At 39.0% G+C, this 21,338-nt stretch overlaps 1 protein-coding gene and 2 pseudogenes across 4 annotated transcripts in view; 1 reads left to right on the forward strand and 2 right to left on the reverse strand.

The window, feature by feature from the left end:
• LOC145479991 (uncharacterized) overlaps nucleotides 1–195 on the forward strand; it is a 1,218-nt pseudogene extending 1,023 nt beyond the window's left edge.
• LOC145479998 (allantoicase-like) overlaps nucleotides 1–21,338 on the reverse strand; it is a 192,597-nt gene that overhangs the window by 151,384 nt on the left and 19,875 nt on the right. The gene's annotated exons all lie outside the window — the stretch shown is intronic.
• Nucleotides 4,408–4,701, reverse strand: LOC145480045 (uncharacterized; annotated as a pseudogene).

Consider the following 21,338-nt stretch of genomic DNA (forward strand, 5'->3'; position numbering starts at 1 on the left):
TCGTCGTCAATTTGTAAACATTACTTCAGCAAACATAATTCGAATGTACCACCTTGTCTTTCAGAACAATTTCACGTGCTTGCCAAATGTACTAACAAATTTGATTGCCTAATTAAGGAGATGCTTTTTATAAGAAATCTTAAACCATCCCTAAACATGCAAACAGATTCGATTTGCGCAAAGGTATTCACTTGAAGAATTTGTGATCCTTTGTTATTATGTTAATTTGTAGAGACTATAGAAATCAAATCATCAATATCGCATTATTTGTTCACTTTGCCTTGAGAATGGTGTCATGATGACGCCGAAACATCGGCTTTTAACGTTAATATTCGCTTGTTTATGCTTTAAAAAATAATTATAAACCAACAAAAAGCCAAAGGCATCCGTGTCTGTAAAGTTATTTTGTTCACGAATGAAATTTGAGATGTTCCCAACTCGTTGCCTAGCACGTGACCAAAATCTTCCCACTAGCGGTGGTAAAATTGTTCTTCTCGAACGAACCAAACTAAACTATCCAAATATGACTACAACAGGGTTTAGTTTTTTATGGCTTACACTTTACATTGGAAAACTTAACTTTAAATGCATCATTTAACTTCCCAACACATGTAACCAACGCCGTATGCGTACAGTACGCGAGTTGTTGAGCGACTGGAATCAAGAATCAATCCAAAAGTTTCTTCATCAGAAGAATATCACATGGAAATTTAATCCACCTGCAGCCTCGCACATGGGTGGTGCCTGGGAGTGCACAATCAGATCCATTCGCAAGATCCTGAGAGCTTTGCTAGGACAACAACTTGTCTCTGACGAAATGCTCCAAACATTGGTGAGTGAAGTTCAAGGGATCTTAAATGGTAGACCGTTGACTCCAGTCAGTAGTGACCCAAAGGACCTGGACCCCCTAACACCAAACCATCTATTGTTATTAAGAGCCAACCCAAATTTGCCACCTGGAGTCTTCAGCAAAGAAGAAATGTACAGCAAGCGACATTGGCGTCAAGTCCAGAACATGGCCGATATATTCTGGAGGCGCTGGTCGAAGGAGTACTTGCCGACCCTTCAAGAGAGAGTGAAGTGGACCAAAGCTTGCTGTTGCTTAGCAATTGGCAATCTAGCTGTGATTGCAGACGACAACATCCATCGAGGAAAATGGCCGTTAGGCAGAGTAACTGAAGTTTTCATGGGAAAAGATGGAAATGTCCGATCAGCCAAGGTGAAAACTGCCCCCACAATTCTTACAAGGCCAATAACCAAACTTTGCTTCTTAGAAGGAGAGAAGAAAGCTTAAATGAAGAGACTGAATTTAACAGAAAATCCACAGTGTGAAGAATGATCAAGAGGACTTACTCTCGTGCCTGAGTATAGTTACACTATAGTAATGAACTGTAGACTTTACTAGTCCATTAGGGGGGCTATGTAGCCACGAGAGTTAAATTTTTCCGTTTTTGGTCGCCTTTTCTTTTCTGTTTTGTCTTTGCTGTTAAAGCTCAATTTTTTGCGTTCCTTTTTTGTGCAGTTTTAAATGCAAAGTAGTTTTTTCACGTCATGTTATGTAATCATCTATTGTTTATCACATAACCTCATTAAGTTTATTCTTTTAGTTCAAAATTCTATTTAAAAGCATTGTAGTTTTATAGTTGTATTCAGTCGTTGTCAGTTCCAGATTGCCGTACAGATCTTGTAAGTGATCTCGTTTCTTCTTTCTATTTTTTGCTGTTTTTTGTATTGTTGTAATTTCAGTTTACTTAAGTTTAAGTTTGTATTTATTGTTTTCTGTATTTGTTATTTTGGTTTTAAGTGAATCGTTAGAATTAAATACGAATTCAAAACGTACAGGAGTGTTATTTACAAGAATTATATGAACAATATTTGATTACTTTTTATTGTGTGATGTATAATAATACAGTAGCTATGATAAGTTGTATATGTTTTATCACCATCATCCATCCCATAAAAGAGTAAGATTAAAGTTGCATTTTCCATTCCAAAAACGCTCTCTGTGCGAACGCTCTCGTGTTGATAAAGCCGTCAGCAATTGATTCATTCCACCTGCGTGATTGTCTTTCTTGTGATAATGTTTGACAATTAGCTTCATTACACAGTTCTTACAAGGAAGGATTATCCGAAAAAAAGCATCCTGTGGTAGAAATTCTCCATACTTAAGGCGTCCATTGCATCTCATTTGGCCCTCCTTGTCCAGCTGTGGTTGTAAGCCAAGCAGCTTGCTCTTTTTTGGTAACTCTCTTTGTCACTGAAGTGCCAAATACTCATCGGGATATACCTTTCTCTGTGTACCCTTTATCACTTGAATCGCAGCATCTTCAATTTCTTCCGCCTTTAATTCTCCTCTCTCTCTGTTGGGACTTCTACAGTTATCTGTGAAACGACGAACCCATGCTTGAACTCTTATTAACTTTGTCCAACTAGAGAAGCATTTTGGATCAAGCCAGAACTGATCATCTTTATGAACTGAAATTGCTTTCCAGTCTCAGTTACTTTGGCCTGCCTGTGAGCTGCCTTGAGCTGCTTTCTTGACTTCCGTTGCTTCTGAAACTTTGCCAGCGTCAATTTGATTCACAGGCCATTCCGACTCTTCCTAATGAACCACTCCACCACTTATTCTCCTTGGCCATGTCTGATACTCTCATGCCCCTAATAGTAAAGTCAGCAGGATTCTCATTGGTAGGCACGAAACGCCACCGCTTGGGATTTGTTAGGCTCTGAATTTCTCCCACTCGATTTGCCACCAAAGGTTTAATTCTCCAACTTCTTCCTTTTGTCCACCACAGGACATTCATACTATTGGACCACAAGACTGCTTGCCCAATGCACCACTGTAAACTCTGGAAACTGACTCGGTCAACCTTAGTCCCAGGATTGCTGCCATCAGTTCTAAATGAGGTATACTTGTTGCTGCAAGTGGTGCAACTCTTGTCTTGGCTGCAACTAGTCAACTGGATACTGATCGACTCACGTTGATAACCTTCAAATAGACAACAGCACCATACGCATCTTGCTATGCGTCTACAAAGGTGTGTAAGGTCTCTGACAGCAGAACTCCGTCTGGGCCAAATCATAAACATCTGAGAACATTAATCGTTGGTAACTCTTCCGACTCAAAGAACCATTCTTGAGACTTGTGGATCAACTCCCTTGGGCATAGCTCGTCCCATTCAAGTCCTGCCACCCACATCTCCTGCATTGTAACTCTGGCTCAAATGGTAAATGGTGCCAAGAAACCAACTGGGTCAAATAATGTGGCAATTCTCTTCTGGAAATTCCGTTTAGTGAGCTGAAGTTTTCTTCGGGCGGATTTGCTTTGAACGTGAACACATCTTCTTCTGGAAGGCACACAATTCCCAGTGTCTTTACTGTTGGAAGGGGATCCTTGTTGATGTCCATCTCAGATGCTCTGTCCTCAATTATCTTCTCTAGAACCTGGGTTGAATTGCACAACCATTTACGAGCGTACATTCCTGCCCTGCTCCACAGCTCATCTAACTGCTTGTACAACTCAATACCTTGACTATCGTCCAACACCGAGTCCATACTGTCATCCATATATGTTGACTTTAACACCGTTTCTGCAGCTAAGGACAGCTCATGTTTGTGCTTCTCAGCATGTGTTTGAAAGACAAACTGAGCCTGGAAAGGTGATGAATTAATCCCAAACACAACTCAGTTGAACTCGTACTCTTCTGGTTTTCTCTGCTGATCCAAGGATCTCCATAAGAACTGCTGACATGATCGGCCCTTAGTTGCAACTTCAATTCTCAAATACACCTCAGTGATGTCACAGATGCGTGCAACAGGGTGTCTTCTGAATCAAAGTAAAACATAATTCAAATCTCTCTACCGTTTTGGTCCTTGATAAATGATGCCATTGAGGGAGATTCCTCCAAACTTTGCAGAGGCATCAAATACGATGCAAGTCTTTGTTGTGGCTCTCTCCAGTCATACAATGGGAAAGTGTGGCAGGTACCATCTCCTTACAGGTTTTTCTTCGGTTGGGTTGACCTTACAATGTAGCCCTTCTCCAAATATTGAGTGATGTTTTCTGAGTAGGCTGCTGCAATCTCTGGATTCTTCAATAAATGTTTCTCAGTGTTGCACAATCTGCGTAGCACCATGCCATAATTGTATGATAGGTCAGGAACATGCTCCTTCCATAGAAGTGCCACTTGATATCTTCCATCCAAGTACTTGAGGGACTTTTCCATCTGCTCTAATGCATGTTGCTCATCAGAATTCAGAATGGGTCAATCATGTGATATGCTAGGATTGTCTATTTCCCAGAATTGTAGTAGTAAACTACTTATTTCATCTATGTCTGACTGTTCTTGCACAAGATAGGTGTGTGCGAAGCTTAACTGACAGTCACCTCCTTTGAGCCCACTAACCATTCCTCAAAATGTCCATCCTAATGGTGCAAGTCTGGCTACTGGTTCCCTGGGTTGACCTCGAACATCCTTGAATGAGTAGTGTAGCTCAACATAATCAACTCCAATTAACAAGTCCACTATTGGGCGGATGCCAGGATTTGGAAACTGTATCCCCTCTAAAATGGGTGCACTTTGCTGCATACTTTCCCCAGTCAATAACTTTCATGTTTCCTGTGACTCGTTCAGCTGTGAATGCACTTATGGTAGTCTTCACATTTCCATCCAAACTTTCCAACTCGACCTCAACTGGCATAGTCTAGAAGGTTTCAGTCTGTCCATTTAGAACATTCACAGTTACACATTGAGGATGTCCTTGAAGTTCAAGCTCAGCAGCTACATCAGCATTTAAATGCAGTTTCGTTGTCCAACAACGCATTCACTTTAATTCTGTGATTACCATTCTTCAGAAACAGTGGTACTGTGCGTAGCACCAAAAAACTTGGTTGCGCACTTTGTGACGTCAATGTGGTGTGAGACCTCTCTGTTGATTGCTCAATTAGATCCTGAGGAGGAGTAAGAAACATTTCATTGATTGTTTCGCTTTCTGCAACAGCCTGGGAGCCACCTGATGCTCCTTGTTCCACTTCATAACAATCATTAGAGTTCAGCTGTTCACTGAGTGTTCCTACAATTATTTATCCCACAAACTCTCGAGCTAACGCACGTTTCTCCACTGTGATCTCCTCCTAAGCAATGATAACACAGTAAGGCTCTTTGCAGCTTCCCACCTCTCTGGAAGGCTCATAACCTTGAACCTGGCACAATACCAAACTCCATGCATGATGACCACTGCAAATGTTACACGGACAAAATCCAACTCTTCTCTGATTTCCTGGAGATTTCTGCATGTTACCGAAGAAGGTCATCCCACTGTCTTTCTTATGTCCTCTTTTACTCAAATCATAAATTCTTTCCAATGCTACTGTCTGGAATTCTGCTTCCTGGATGATGAACTCTCTCAATGTTTCTACTGACTGCCAATGACCATTTTCCTGAATCCACCAATGATAATGTGCTAGTATTGCTTCTGTCAATTTCTTACACAAACTGAGGTACAGTGATACGCTTCCTAGTTCTTCATGCCAACTGGCCTCCTTCAGGTTTACTACAGTAACATCTAACAAATCCGCAAGTCTCTCAAGGTCCCTTGCATTTTCAGGGCGAAGTGGCTTAAAGTTCTCCTGTTCTTCTAAATGCATGGCAATCTGAAGCCGTTTGCCGCCAAACTTTCATTCCAATCTTTCCTTTGCTGTCTCATAAGCTGCCGCAGAGTGTCCCAAAGGTTTCACGACCTTTAATGCTTTGCCAGATAAGTATTGACGTAACTGAAGAAATTTGTACTCTGGTGTGGCTGACACCTTGTCCACACATGCCATGAAAGCCATTTTCCAACCCTCATACTATCTTTTGTCACCATTAAATACAGGAATTGAAACACACTTAAGTTGATTCCACATATCCTTGCCAAGCGATGGCAATGAATGACTTTCTGCCACATTGTTCGCAGAAATTTTTCTTGTTTCCAGTCCTTTGAACTCCAACTCTTTCAAATCTTGAAGGTCCTCTTCATCAAATAAACGACTTCAATACTGACAACGTAATTCTTCTAAATCTTCTTTTTGACGAGCGATACCTTGTTCTCACTTAACTTGGTCCTCCAAAGCTTGCTTTTCGACACTTTTTCGTACGATGCTTTCTTTGATTCGACGTCAGCAAGAATTTTCTGGCATGTCAGTTGCCAAACTCGATAATTCGTCCTCCCAATTGTCCAAATATTCTTGAGCCTTGTCATGAGCCTCCGAAATTCCGCTTCTGATCTGTCCATTTCATTGGTGAACTTTTTCTCTTTCTCTTTGGAGCTTAAATATTCTTGAGACAGCTCTTCCATAGTTCACATTGTGCATTCTTGCACTTGACAAAGCATTGACAAACCTCCTTGACTTCCGCCAACTCTGATATTCTTCTTCGTCTAGAAGGCTCAGCAACTTGTTCTTGATCCTGGTGAAGGCCGCCTTATCCTTCACCTTTTGCTGCTTTAAACTTTCGATGCAGTCTTCTTCTTTGTACATTGCTTTGCCATGCTCGCTGTCTACTGACATGATTTGAAACCTTGCTCTGCTACCATCAAATGTTTACCAGATAGACATTTATTCTATTTCACACCATTTCATTAACCAGACTTTTGAACAATGCCCTGACAATCCAAGTGTCCTCGATTTTCAAAACTGTCCAAGAAGTTCCAATCCGTACTGCACATGTCAAGGATTAGAATTAAACTTATTTAAGCAAACAAAAAGAAGGCTAAGTTATGAACTAATATAGGAGATAAGCATACAAAATCAAATCTAACACAAAAGGATTATGTAACACAGTAAAGTCCATTCAGATACGCTAATGAATGCAATTGTCTCCTGTCCAGGACATTCATGCGACTATTGCACCTGTTGTTCTAACAACCCAGCATTTCTGTAGAAAGCAATTTACTAAACATGTTTCACCAAATTTCTTGAGATGTTGATGTGGCGCAGTGGAGTAAGTGATTGCCCGACAAGGGAGAGGTTGTGAGTTCAATTTCTATTGGGCTTAACATTTTTTTTTTATTTTTTCATTTTTTACTTTTTTTCTTCATTTTAACAAATATAAAAAAAAGTTTACCAAAACACAGCCTTTGCCTTTCCAATGCTTAAAAAAAACATTTACCAACACACAGCGTTTGCTTTCCCATGAAAAATCAGCGGAAGCAGCGCTACTTCCATTGCTGTTGACCGAGCAGAAATGATCCACGAACATGAAACATTGTCACAAAAACAAATCACTTGATGAATAATCTTTTCTGACTTGGGGGAAACTGAAGGCCACCGCTTCATATACTGGTCAGCAGAGTTACTAAAAAGTTAACAGGAATTGATGGGTGGAAGGAAGGAGCAAGCGTAGGAGTGAAAGTCAATGTCCTACCTATACTCAGAAAATGTCATTTTCTGAGTAAAAATAGAAGGAATGCTCCCAAAACAATCAAAAACAAACATTAAGTGACCTCTCCCAGAAGGACAAAGCGAAACTTTGTCACCCTCTTTGATTCATACTGGTGGACTGCAGAAACTTGAGTTATGGGACCTCATGGAGTGGGTTCATTAAGTGAAACTGGAGAAAGGCCGAAAGAATTCTGTGATTTTAATGAGATGGTAATCACTGGAACAATATTTCCGCACAAGGAAATACATAAGCTGACATGAGTGTCACCTGATAGAAAAACGAAAAATCAAATTGACCACACACTGGTTAACAGGAAATTCAGAACCTCAGTGATAGACACCAGAGCCATGAGATCAGCAGATGTTGCCAGTGACCATTGTCTTGTAGGATTGACTATCAGACTGAAACTCAAAAGAGCACCAGTGAGAAGGAACATTAGGAAGAAGTTTGACACAAAAACTCCAAGACAATGACATATGTAGAAGGTTCAGCATACAGCTAAAGAACAGATTCCAGTTGCTAGAAGTTGAAGAGCCAACTAATGAAGCAGAAGAAGTAGAGTGGAAAAGTGAGATAATGGAGGAAGTATACACTAAGACAGCAGAAGAAGTGCTAGGGTATAAGAAGAAAGACAAGCCATGGTTAAGTCAGGAAGCGTGGGCCCTAATAGATCAACAGAAAGCCATCAAGCAGAAGCTAGTTGGTGCAAGATCAGAGAGACTAAAACAGAGATGGTAGGATGAATACAGAAAGAAAGACTGAGAAGTTAAAAGAAAGTTAGAATGGATAAGACGATGGACTGACATCTTGCAAATGAAGCTGAAAATGCTGTTCAGCAAAAGCACATGAAGACACTTTATTCCCTGACTAAAGTATTGACTAACGAAAGACCAAGGCAAAGTGCTGCTGCAAAGGACAAGAATGGTAACATCCTTAATGATAAAGAAAGCAAAACCAAGAAGTGGTATGAGCACTTTAATGAGGCACTTACCAGAGAGAACCCTAGCAACCCAGTAAGCATAGCTGAAATAGAAGCTCCAGATGAGATTGAAGGAAATAGATACATCTGAACCCAGCAGGGCCGAAATAAAGGAGGCTATAAAACACCTGAAAAATGGGAAAGCTTTAGGTATTGACAACATACAAGCAGAGCTGCTCAAAAAAGCTGACATTGACTTTGCCACTATAAAAGTCAAGGAGATCATTAACATAGCATAAAGAGAAGAGAGAATGCCAGGGAAATGGAGAAAAGAATTGATAGTTAAGCTGCCGAAAAAGGTAATCTGAAAGAATGTAAAAACTAGCATGGAATCACGTTGCTTCCAGTCATCAGCAAGGTGATGGGGAAAATTGTAATTGGAAGGATTCACAGCAGAGTAGATTCAAAACTCAGGAAGGAGCAGTCTGGGTTCAGATGAGGCAGAGGAACTACTGAGCAAATTTTTGTACTTAGAAATATAATCGAGCAGTCAATAGAGTGGTAGTCTGCATTAAGTCCACAGGGACAGCCTGTGGCTGATTATGCACAGCTATGGCATACCATCCAAGATGATCAGCATGGTGAAGGCACCCTACAGCGACTTTGAGTGCACTGTAGTGGATGAAGAGGACACAACAGAATGGTTCAAGATCAGGACATGCGTGAAACAGGGCTGCAATATGCCAGGTCTACTGTTCCTACTGGTTGTTGATTAGGTATGAGAAAGACACTGCAAGAGAGTAACACCAGAGTAAGATGGAAGATCAAGTGCTACAAAGCTTGAAGAACTTGATTTTACAGATGATATTGTCCTATTATCATCAAGCAAACAGCAAATTCAGACAAAGACCAATAAGCTGACCCCCAAAGCATGAAAGGTGGGATTGAAAGTCAATGTAGAGAAATGCAAGCTGCTTCAAATAAATTCTTGAATAAATGATGCAGTGGAAGTGAATGGGCAACGGATAAAGGACGTTGACAAATTTGTGTATTTGGGAGCTACAGTTTCCCAGGAAGGTGGAAGCACACAAGACATCCACAATAGAGTAGTCAAAGCCAGAGGGGTATTTATGAGATTGAGGAAGATCTGAAGCACTAACAGCATCAGCTGATGAACCAAAATCAGGCTCTATATAAGACTCTGGTTAAACCAGTCTTGATGTATGGTTGTGAGACATGGAAGATGAACAAAAGTGATGAAAACAAGATCAACGTCTTCCAAAACAGATGCCTTAGACGAATACTTAAGATATGCTGGCAGGACAGAATCACCAACAAAGAAGTACCGGAGATGGCCGAGATGGAAAACCTTAGCGAGGATGTCAAAAGGAGAAGATGGAAGTTAATCTGACACATTATGAGGAAAGGATACGACAATGACTGTTGGACTGCAATGACAATGGCGCGGTAGACCTAGGACAACATGGAGGAGAAAAGCAGAGAAGGAAAGAGAAATAGCTGGATGGAGGAGCTGGAGAGAGGTGTTCACTGCAGTGGCCGAGAGAACTGGTTGATGAGAGAGTGTTGAGGCCTTATGCGGTCTTATGTGCTACTTCGCATGAAGTAGCTAGGTGAAGAAGGTAAAGGTACAAACTTATCAATGAAAGTCAATCGATGTTATTAATAGTTCTGTTTTTTGTAGCTTCGGGGAGAAGGGATGGTGCAGTGGTGAGAGCACTCGCCTCCCACCAATTTGTCCCGGGTTCAAGTCATGGACCCAGCATCATATGTGGGTTGAGTTTGTTGTTGGTTCTCTCCTCTGCTCCGAGAGGTTTTTCTCCGGTACTCCGGTTTTCCCCTCTCCTCAAAAACCAACATTTCTCAAATTCCAATTCGATCCTTGAATGCACGTACATTTCTGAACGAGTTCTGTGAACTACTTGGTGCTCCGTGGGTAAACAAATTACATTTACATACATACATCGGTACCCTGAGCTCGTTTATATTTTTAATGTAATTGTACTGTTGTTGTCTACCTTGCAGTATGGCTGTATGTCTTACTGAATTACTGGTGGACTGGACAAACTTATCAATGAAAGTCAATCAATGTTATTAATAGGTCTGTTTTTTGTAGCCTCAGTATCCTGAGCTCATTTTATATTTTTAATTTGATTGTACTGTTGTTGTCTACCTTGCAGTATGGCTGTATGCCTAAGTGAATAACTGGCTGACTGTAAAAACTTATCAATGAAAGTCAATTGATGTTATTAATGGTTCTGTTTTTTGCAGCCTCAGTAGCCTGAGCTCATGTTATATTCTTAATTTGATTGCACTGTTGGTGTCTACCTTGCAGCATGGCTGTAAAGATGGTGGGACATTTGTGTTGGGACCAACTTTCCTAGTAAACCTCATGTTTCTGTTCGAGTATTTACGTTGATACATAGGTCAACCAAAAAAGAGATTTTTTGTCACAACAAATAATTTGTACTTCATATGGTTTGCTTCATTCTGACTTTCTAACACCAATTTAGATAATGTTACACAACTTTATTTCATGTAAGATGCTGACAAAAAGCTTATGATACAGTTTCTGTTCTCTAAATCAAAACTTCTTTAGCTTCATAGAGATGTGTGACATGTTCAGTGGGAGCTACTGTTTCCAGGATGTAAGTTTTTTAACCGAATAGAAATACTATGAACTTATTGACTGAGTGGAAGGGCCAGACGGGAAAATATTTGGCTTGAGGTCCTATGACCACTAAGTGTTGAAAATTTTGAAAATTCTGTTTGAATCTAAATAAGCCATGATTACATAACATCAGATGGCCACACATGGAACAACTGCAAAAAAGATTCTACAATAAAAACTTGTCATTTATTTCTTCACATTGAACAACAAACTCTCAATTCATCAAAAAACACGACTCATTTTCTCAGTTTTGTTTTTCAATGTAAGTCCACAATTACAATTCATGCTAACAGGATTAGCTAACCTGTTTAAAAAGCCACCAGAAAGTTGGCATAGAGCTGTCAAAAATATGTCAAAACCATCAAAGACTTAGCAAGAGACAAAAGTTCGCTTCACGTTTCACTGAAATTGTTCCAAAATCTTCTTCATCTGAAGACTCAATGAAATGTTGGCATCGTTTCAAGCTACTTGTCGACGTCTGGATTCTCTTGAACAAGGGAGAACCTGTAACTGAATATTAATGACACCGATGTTGGTTCCACAAACAGTGCCTGGGTTTCCAGACTTTGCTGCCTTTGCTGTGTAGTGGACATTAAACAACCAGAAACAAGCGAGTTTCATTATCTGGATGAACTGTACAGTGATGAACTTGTGTTCGTACTCAGTTTTGTCTCTTCAAGCAACACTGATATAGAAACAGCAAAGCAATTTATGCTACTGTACACAAGGTATGTTTGTGATTTCTCTGGTTTAACCAACTTCTCCCAAAAACTCTGGAAACTCAAAGAAAACTGAACAAAACATTTATATCGTGCTTTGCTTTCTTGACGTAGTTTTCTTTTTTCTTCCCACAATGAATTCTCGATGCTTTCCACTGAAAGAAGTTTTGCCTCACAATCAAGAGTCCGTTTGCTTATTCCAAAGGTTAATTATCAGACAGTTCATCTGGAAAAGTTGTTTTCTTGACCATCAGTTTGCTTGTTGTTGGCTTCTGAGAATGTTCTTAACTTCTTCATTTGTGAGGATTGTTGACTTCCTTTATGTGCTTTCGGAGTGAGTTGGCGACTGAACTAGTGCTGCATTGGACAGTTCACCTGGATAGTAAAATTTGCTCTCAGAATGTTCACTTGCATGACTCATGTTAAAGAAAACAAAATTTTGCATTCTGTCATTAATTTGCATCGATTTTGCTGAACGCCTTTCTAGTAGGGCCATACGCATTTTTCCCACCCCACCACTTGGATGCTTATGGCCCTCATACAGGACCTCTTTTCATATGATTTTCCAAGGATATTGCATGCGGGGCCGTATGGGTCATATGATAATACACCTTATGAGGGAGTGATGACGATCTTTGTGCCAAAGAGAATTGGCCATTCTACAAAGTGTCTCCTTGATACTAGTGTACCCCATCGGAAGGTGGTATTGCAGTAGTCCACTCTATTTTTAACAGCTCTTATTCAGTTTCACTGCACATGCAGACCTAGAGAATGAAAGTAACCTGACATTAGCAGCTTGCCAGTTGTCAGAGAAAAAGTCATGTGAAAGTTTCTGCAGTAGTTACACATCACAAATACATACACAGAAAACCAATCAAGATCAACAATTTTGTTGGAGATACAGTTATATTCTATCAGAAGCATAGAAATGGTTCTGGTTCTATCTACAACCAGAATAAATTATAAAGTCATCTCAACTTGCCAATTTCAAACCATGACATCAGAACTCACTTCCATATCCACAAGTAATGATAGTCCCACTTTTGATTGATTTCTTGTGTTGTATTGAAGTTTACAAGGCAAAATGGCTCAACTCAGAAAGTTGAAATCCATCCTTGAAGTCAAATCATCAGTGGTTCAATTGGCTTGGCATACATTTAACACTGGCCAGCAGTGATACAGACGGCAGTTTCCTTGTGTACTTTGTGTAGCGTCAACAAAAAGTCCTCTTAGTTCTTGTGGTTTGTATAATGTGCATGAAAAGTCCCTACATGAAGGAGTGTGAACTAAATTATCACAAGCATAGAGGGAAAAAGGACTTTAATACAACTGAAGAGCGTTTCATCGAGAAGTATTGAAGGTAGAGATCTTTACTTGACCGAAATTATATCCCACATCGGTGAGCAAGTCGCGTCATCGACTGATGAAATTAATTGGAGGTTTCAGTAAGTGCCACGGAGTCTGCAGCAATAACAACAAAGTTTCTTTTGTCACAAATTTACTACTTTTACATGTAACTAATGTGGGAAAGTTTCGGCTGAATATGAACTTTAGGCTCTCTTTTATAGAAGAGGAAAGAAACAAGCTGCTAAGGAGAAGCAATATGTTCCGATTCTCTATTTTAACCCTGGCAAACACACAATAGTTATAAAACAGTACACGACATTTCTTGAATCAAGCTAGGGAAGATTCCAGAAGATACGCAGTCACAGTAACGTTCTTTGCACTAAAAAAGGAGAACTGACATTACCAGAAATATAACTGCTATCCCCAGCCAAAACAAGAGTGTGATATCACTCATTACAAATAATAAAAAAAAACGTGCATCTGAACTCGAGAACAGAGTTTATCACACTAGCAATGCTAGAACGCATGCATCTTATATGTTATGAAATGTATCTTTCACCTAACATAAAGTCGACTTTGACGCTAACTAATCTGCACATGTATTTGGAGCAAATTGCTTTGTTCTTGAGAGAATGGCACCACAAGGATAGCATGAGATTTGCAAAACCATACATATATTTTTGTCATGTTATTAAAAAAGGCAAACGTAAGTATGACACGTTTTGCGTAATGCACTCGGGTACCTACTGCACCCAGCCCCCCCTTCCCGCAAGGCTAATTGATTAATTGAAATTAATGTTGATCTCAGGTTAACACGCGACGGCAAGGATGTTGATTTCACTTGGAAACCAGCAAAATGTCAATTTCGCGCAGCGCATAAGCTCAATGATGTTGATTTCAGGTCTAAATAGGTAAAAATGTTGATTTCACGTCAACGCATGATGGCAAGGATGATTTCACTTAGAAAACAACAAAATGGTCATTTCACGCAACGTATAAGCTCAACGACGTTGATTTCAGGTCTAAATAGGTTAAAATGTTGATTTCATGTTAATGCATGACAGGAAGGATGTTGATTTCACTTAGAAAACAGCACAATGGTAATTTCGCGCAATGTATCAGATCAAAAATGTTGATTTCAGGTCAAAAAAGGTTTAAATAAAACAATTAAACATTTCAATAACCACTTTTCCAAATCTGGCAACGTCTTAAATGGCTAAAAATCACGAGATAAATACATAGTCTTCGACAAACATGATCATAGCTTTATGTCACACACCACCATAACTTCGAAATTCAAAATGTGCCAGTACATGCACCTCTTATGCCTGATGAGGGTAACAACTTTGACGGCTCTTTAGTTTTGGATTTAAGAATTTGATGACTTCACGTGAAAACGCTCTATAAATATAAATAGGGCTGACAGATTAACAGATTAACCCTTCTGCGCAACATACAGGTCTCCATACATCTGCATGTCCACTGATCCCAGAAGCTCAAAACATCATGCCAATTTGAAATAAAATCAATGCAACTTGGATAACAGATCTATGTCACCATCGATCGCTAGTTGGCCATTATTATGTTTAAAAGAAAAAGGAAAAACAATCTAGTTACCAGTTTAAGAAACGTCCACAGAACGTGATTGCAATGCATGCTGGGAAGGGTCTTTACACCTCGTGGGCGGGAAAACATGGCAGTCGATAAAAGACAAATTTTATAAGCCTGAAACCAGTTCTCGCTTTCCAAACCTTAACACTAGCAACGCTTGGCAAATGGGCCACAACTCACAAGAGGGGTTTTTTTCTCTTGGACTTTGCTGCCTGGATTGCTCTGACTTCAAACATCAATAATTCCATTATATCAGTTGCGTTCGAAGTTTCAGAACACATTTTGCTTCTTAAAAAATGAGTTGATGACTTACGAGTTTATCAAGGCTTTATGATGCCTCTCAAACACCAGGCAGCTATGCAAGGTACTTTAAAAGAATGCTTAAGATATTAGTGGACAGAGCCCTAATGAATCACATCTCTTTTTTCTTCAATGGTATTTCCTTTGACGCTCGATCCATTCACATGCTGTGTTTCACATCACAATAACCGATGTAAACAATCTGTTCCCAGATTTCCACTCTGTATGCTGTGGGATTTGGTTTTGACTTCATACACTCTAAACAGTCTGCCTGTTTGCTGTTCAACACAATAAGACACTGCCTTTGTTGCTTCAGAGAAAGCTCTCTTGACCCAGGCAGATTTTTTTCCAACAATGTGTAAAGGAGTGAAAAAAATCCAGGAGAGTGTTTACAATAAAATTTGCAGTCAATTTACCAAGTCTGCCTGTTTCCAACAAATAAACTCTTAAAGACATGGCCAGGAAAAGCCAATGTTTTTTGCATACGTTTTAACTCAAAAACAAAGCAAAAACCAGCAACAAAAATACAGGACCATGTTTTTCTATTACATTGAAGACCACATGCAAAAATTCAGGCCCTTTCACAAAAACTTTTTTTTAACCCAAATCATCACTTAGCATGGATTTGCACTCACCCCGTCAATTACATCCTAAAAAACCCCTTAGAAGTTTGTTCCTTAAACACTTCTTAAAGATTGTTTCGTTACTACAAAGTGTCAAATTTGATTCCAAGGAATTCCAGATGCTGACAGTTCGGTAATAAAAAGTTCTCTGTCCAGAAGCAGCTTTAAAAAGAGGGACATTTAACAATTGGGAACTCCTGGTTGTGTATCTATTTACATCAGAACGTTTGGTGAAGATAGCGCTTAGGTATTCGGGGCACAACCATACATACATTTAAAAGCCAAGATAGCATTTCAATAGTAAAGCTGACTGGATACTTGGAAGCCACTTAAGGCGTTTTAGTTCAGGCGTAACATGATCATATTTCCGAATTCCACTTACTATTCTACACACAAAGTTTTGTACTGATTGTAGTTTGTTGATATTTAACTTCGAGCAGTTGGCCCACATGTTTGAACAATAAAACAATTTGCTAAAAACTAAGGAATTCGTAACTATGAGAAGGGTCCTTCTGTCGAATTCATGTTTGACGTGGTTAATCTGCCCGAGAGAAGACACGCATGATGAAACAGTCTTGATAATGTGATTGTTGCATGATAAGTGAGGGTCCAATAACACTCCCAGGTCCTCTGCAGTTTACTAAGTAATAAGTCCTTCCCCAATAAAGATAGAGCAAGAGGAATAGATTGAGAGTTAACAGCTTGACTTCAACTGAAGACAATGAGAATGACGCCATTGTTGAGCTCATGGCCTCCGAACTTCAGCGCATGTTCAGCAGAGTTGCTAAAATTGAAGAAGAATCAAAATACCGAGAAGCCCGCATTACCCAACTGGAGAGAGAATTAACCCTGGCCAAAGAAGAAATTAAAGAGCTTAAGTCTACATCCCAGCAACTTGAAAGTTCACTTGAATTCACTCAGAAAGACCAAGAGGAAGCATTTGAACGCATCAACGAGTGCGAGCAAGAACAAGCCACGCACGACAATAATATAATTAAAAAAGAAATCTAAAGCCGTAGATGGAGTTTATTATTCTATAAAATACCCCAGCGACACAAGGAAAACTGTGCAGTGTTGATTAAGCAAGTTCTCATTAACGAGCTCAAAATGGTTCCGTCCGAAGTCATATCCTCTATGTTTTGTGGTGTTCAACGGTTGGGAAGACATAGCCGCAGACGAACAAGGCCCATAACTGCCCGTTTCACATGCCACGCCAACAGAGACAAGGTCTGGAAGTTACGCAGAAACCTAAAGGAATCTCAAGTCAATGCCGGTGAAGACCTCCCGAAGGGCGTCCAGGATCTAAAGAAAAATGTCTTGGTCCCTGCTATGAAGAAAGCAAGAGGAGATCCAAGAAACAAAGCACACATAAGCAGCGATAAACTCATTATCAACGAAAAAGCCTATTTCCATTACAACATTCCAGCCTGGTGGCTACCCTCCAATTCTCAAGATCAAGAAGAAGAACAAGAAGTCCTCAATGCTTCAGCGACAGATTTTACAGACAATATGCCCGATGGTTGAGTGAGTATAGTTATGAGGTAAACAGTTCAGAACACTTATCTATTTTGCCAGTTCCTTTTCTTGAATTTTGTTTGTTTGTTTTTTGTTTTTTTTTTTGCGGAGCACCCTCGATTTTATTTGTATAGCACAATGACCAACACGCACACCATTATCCAATTTTGTGTCCAGGCCACAAGAGCCTACTTTATTTTTCTTTGCTTCTTTAATTTTATTGTGAAAATCTTTAATTTTGTTACAAGTCATTTCAATATTTTTGCATTTTGGTTTTTAATGTTTGGTATATGTTTTCGTCCTTCCACCATATGCTAATTATACCAGATTCTTCAACTACAAACTAAAAATGCTAAACTCTTTCTGACACCTTTTGTAGTTTATAATTATATGTCAAAATCAAGACCTGTTGGCCTACTAAACTCCAAAGGGAAGTTCATCAAAGGTACATTTTTGTTTGCTTGGTCTCCAAAATTTACCTTGATATTATCTTTTTCTTTGGAATTTTCACACTTAACCTAAAATGTCTCTCTCTTAATGTAAGTGGACTCAACAAGGTTGTCCTCTATCAGGCCTTCTATTTGTTATCGGTCTCGACCTTCCCGCAAGAGCCATCAAAAGTCACAATCTCATCAAAGGAATAACATTAGGAAACCACGAAATTAAAACAACCATGTATGCCCATGATACCAAAGTTTTTCTCAGTGACACAGAATCTATTAGTTATTTACTTAAGCTGCTAAGCCAATTCAAAGTTGTGTCCGGTCTAAAAGTCAATAACTCCAAAACCGAAGCCATGTGGTTTGGCAAGTGGAAAAATAGATCCGACACTCCTTTTAATTTCAACTGGCCTGTCGATCCCATCTGTGCCTTAGGTGTATTCTTCTCCTACAACACCACCAAAGCTGATAAGCTTAACTTCGATGAAAAGCTGCGAAATATGAATAAGATTTTAAATATCTGGAAAAATAGGAAACTAACGTTAATTGGCAAAATAAACATCGTCAAAACTCTAGCTTTATCAAAATTAATTTTCAACAGCTCCAATCTTAATTTACCTAAAAACTTGTCTGACACGATTACCAGCATGATCTTTGATTTCAGTTGGCAGGGTAAACCCCCAAAAATGGAGAGAATGACAATAGTTGGTGAAAAAAATAAAGGCAGATTAAGAATGGTCGACTTTGAAGTAATGAACACTGCGCTCAAATTTGCCTGGATTAAAAGAATATGCCAAAACTCTGACTCCTCTTGGAAAACTCTTATCGCACATTTCTTCAGGGAACGCAGCGGTCTTTCTTTCTTACTAAACTGTAGATATGATGTTAAGTTACTGAATTTGAATGGCGTACCACCCTTCTACCATGCAATATTAAAGTGCTGGCAAGAAGACAAACCCATTATCTTAGAAGACAATACACACAAGCAAAACGAAATTATCTGGAACAATAAAAACATTTTAGATAAACACATGATCTATTTAAAACAATGGCATCGAACTGGAATCATGTACACAAATGACATGCTTGACGAAAATTTTAACTTCTTACCACGACAAATTTCAACGAATCTTTCAGCTTCATGTCCTGTTTACAGCCTACTATGGTTTAATAAGCGCCATTCCACCAAGCTGGAGATGCACAATCAAACACACAGAAATCGCAACTGAAAATGACGACACGTCACAAGAACCTCCTCTGTCTAAGAATTTCACCACCCATGCTGTCTATGCAGCAATTATAGACCGCTACTTCCAACCCCCAACTGCTGAACCAAAATTACTACAATATGGTTTCTCAGAAGTATGCTTAAAGAAAGTTTATAACCTCCCCTTTGTTACCATGCTCGAAACAAAACTTCAAATTTTTCAATATAAAATTATCCACAACATACTTCCAACTAGGTGTTCCCTTTTCCGTATGAAGCTATGCGATTCTGAAATCTGTCAGCTATGCAAAATGCAACCGCAAACATTGCCTCACTTATTTTACCTTTGTTCTGTAATTTCCAATTTCTGATCTGCATTTCAAAATTGGTGGTTTGAAAATCATAAAAACATAATAACTCTCACCGAACGTGATATCCTTTTTGGTTGGCATGATAACACCACAGAATGAAAAGACATTTTAAACTATGTCACCTTGGTGGCCAAGTATTATATCTTTTGCACTATCCAAGACAGCAATGATGTACCCTTCGACGGCTTTCCTTCTTTACTTAAGAACAAATTAAATACTTCACAACAAATAGCAGTTAAAAATAAAACCTCTTACAATTTCAACAAAAAGTGGAAAGACTTTATTCGAGTTGTTTCATTTTACTTACTTAGTTAAGTTATTGATTAATTTAATTAATTCTTAGTTAATTTTAGTAATGTTTCTTTTTTTTGCAACGTACCTACTCAAATGTTGTACTTTGTAATAGTTTGTAATTCTTTTTTTGTTTGTATTTTTGTAACACACATCATTACCTTCTGTATTATCGTTTGTATCTCCTTTTATTGTCCTATTGTAGTTCATGTTGTAATAATAATAATCTTTATTGAGGAAACTTTTTCACGTACATGTGGTTTTCGAAAAGGACCTCAATGAATGAGTTGCCAGTAATCGGATACCCGTGTTTGCGAAAAGAACTCTGGGATCGTCAGGGGGCAAACATTGCAAGTCGCTAGAAGGAAATGTATGGCGAAAAGTTGTTTCGACGCCCAAAAACATGGTTTTGGAGAGAGATCAACGCTTTTTCGCCGTTGTTTTATCGCAAATTGATTTTGGCAATTTTGATACACGGAAAATGTAAGTTTTTGTTTGAATAACCGTGAAATAAGTGAAAAAATTTATTGATAAACTCCCTTTTGCTTGCGTGAGGTTTATTGTGAAATACATTGAAGAGAATATTGAAAATTTCAATACACGCCTGATCTCGAGAGGCTACCCGGAGCAAATGGTAGAAAAGACCCTCCGAGAAGTTGAATATTAAGACAGAAAAGAAGCTCTAAAACAGAAATCGAAAATTGCAGAATGAACTACTACCCTTTGTGTTGGGCTATTTCACTCAACCGTCAATACCAAGCTTTGGAAAGCATAATCACGCACAAATGGCACTTTCAAATACAAATACTTAGAGATATATTCAAGGAGCTACCCTTGATCTGTTATAGAAATGGAAAATCACTGAAATACGTGCTTGTAAAAGCAAAACAAAGGCTTTGAGCAACACAGTAGCCACACAGCATGAGTCGCGCGGACTCATTTGTCATTAAATCAACCCCTGACAGTACAATGATCACCACCGGGCTTATTTCCAGTATTATTTGTACGACTGAGCTTTCAAATAAGCCAAAAGTAGCCTGTACACAACTTAAAAGGCTTTACTGGGTTATTCCTCTGTCTCGATTTATACCTAATTAATTTTGTAATATTTTAAGACCATTACGCGATGTAAATTTCACAATAGATTTTGTCACATATTTCATGGTTATTCAAAGAAAAACTTACATATTCCACATATCAACATTGCCCAAATCCATGTGCGATAAAAACGACGGCGAAAAAGCATTGATCCCTTTCAAAATTCGTTTTCTTGTACCTCGAAACAACTTTACGCCATACATTTCCTTTTAGTGACTAGCAATGTTTGCCCCTTGACAATCCCAGAGTTCTTCGTGCAAACACGGGTATCCGATTACTGGCAACTTATTCATCGCTTTCATGTGACGTCATCACTTTCTAAAATCTGAAACGAAAGAGCCACCAAAGTTTTTATCCTCATCAGGCACAAGAGGTGGTATATCTATATCTGTTTACAATTTTACAGCTCAATAGCGTGCTTTGTTTGGAATCCAGAGCATTTTGAATTTCAGGGTTATGGAGGTGCCTGACACAAGGCTATGATCGAGTTTGTCAAAAAATATATACTTATCCCATGATTTTGAGCCTTTTTAGAAGTTAAAGCATTAGGAAAGGTGCTTATGTAAATTCTTGTTTGATCAGTACTGATAATCAGTCGCCTAGATAGCCAAAGTAAGTTCCAGATGTTTACACTATTTTCCGGCCACCATATTGGTGTACCACGGAGGCTCTGTAAATATCGGCGAAACATTTCGACAAATATCTGAAGTTTGGGGAAACGCACAGACCCAAAACTTGGAGAAGTGGCTTATTTACTCATCTTCTATAACATCATAATTTCATAGCT

Source organism: Orbicella franksi, chromosome 2 (genome assembly GCF_964199315.1).
Source record: "Orbicella franksi chromosome 2, jaOrbFran1.1, whole genome shotgun sequence".
Taxonomy (NCBI): Eukaryota; Metazoa; Cnidaria; class Anthozoa; order Scleractinia; family Merulinidae; genus Orbicella; species Orbicella franksi.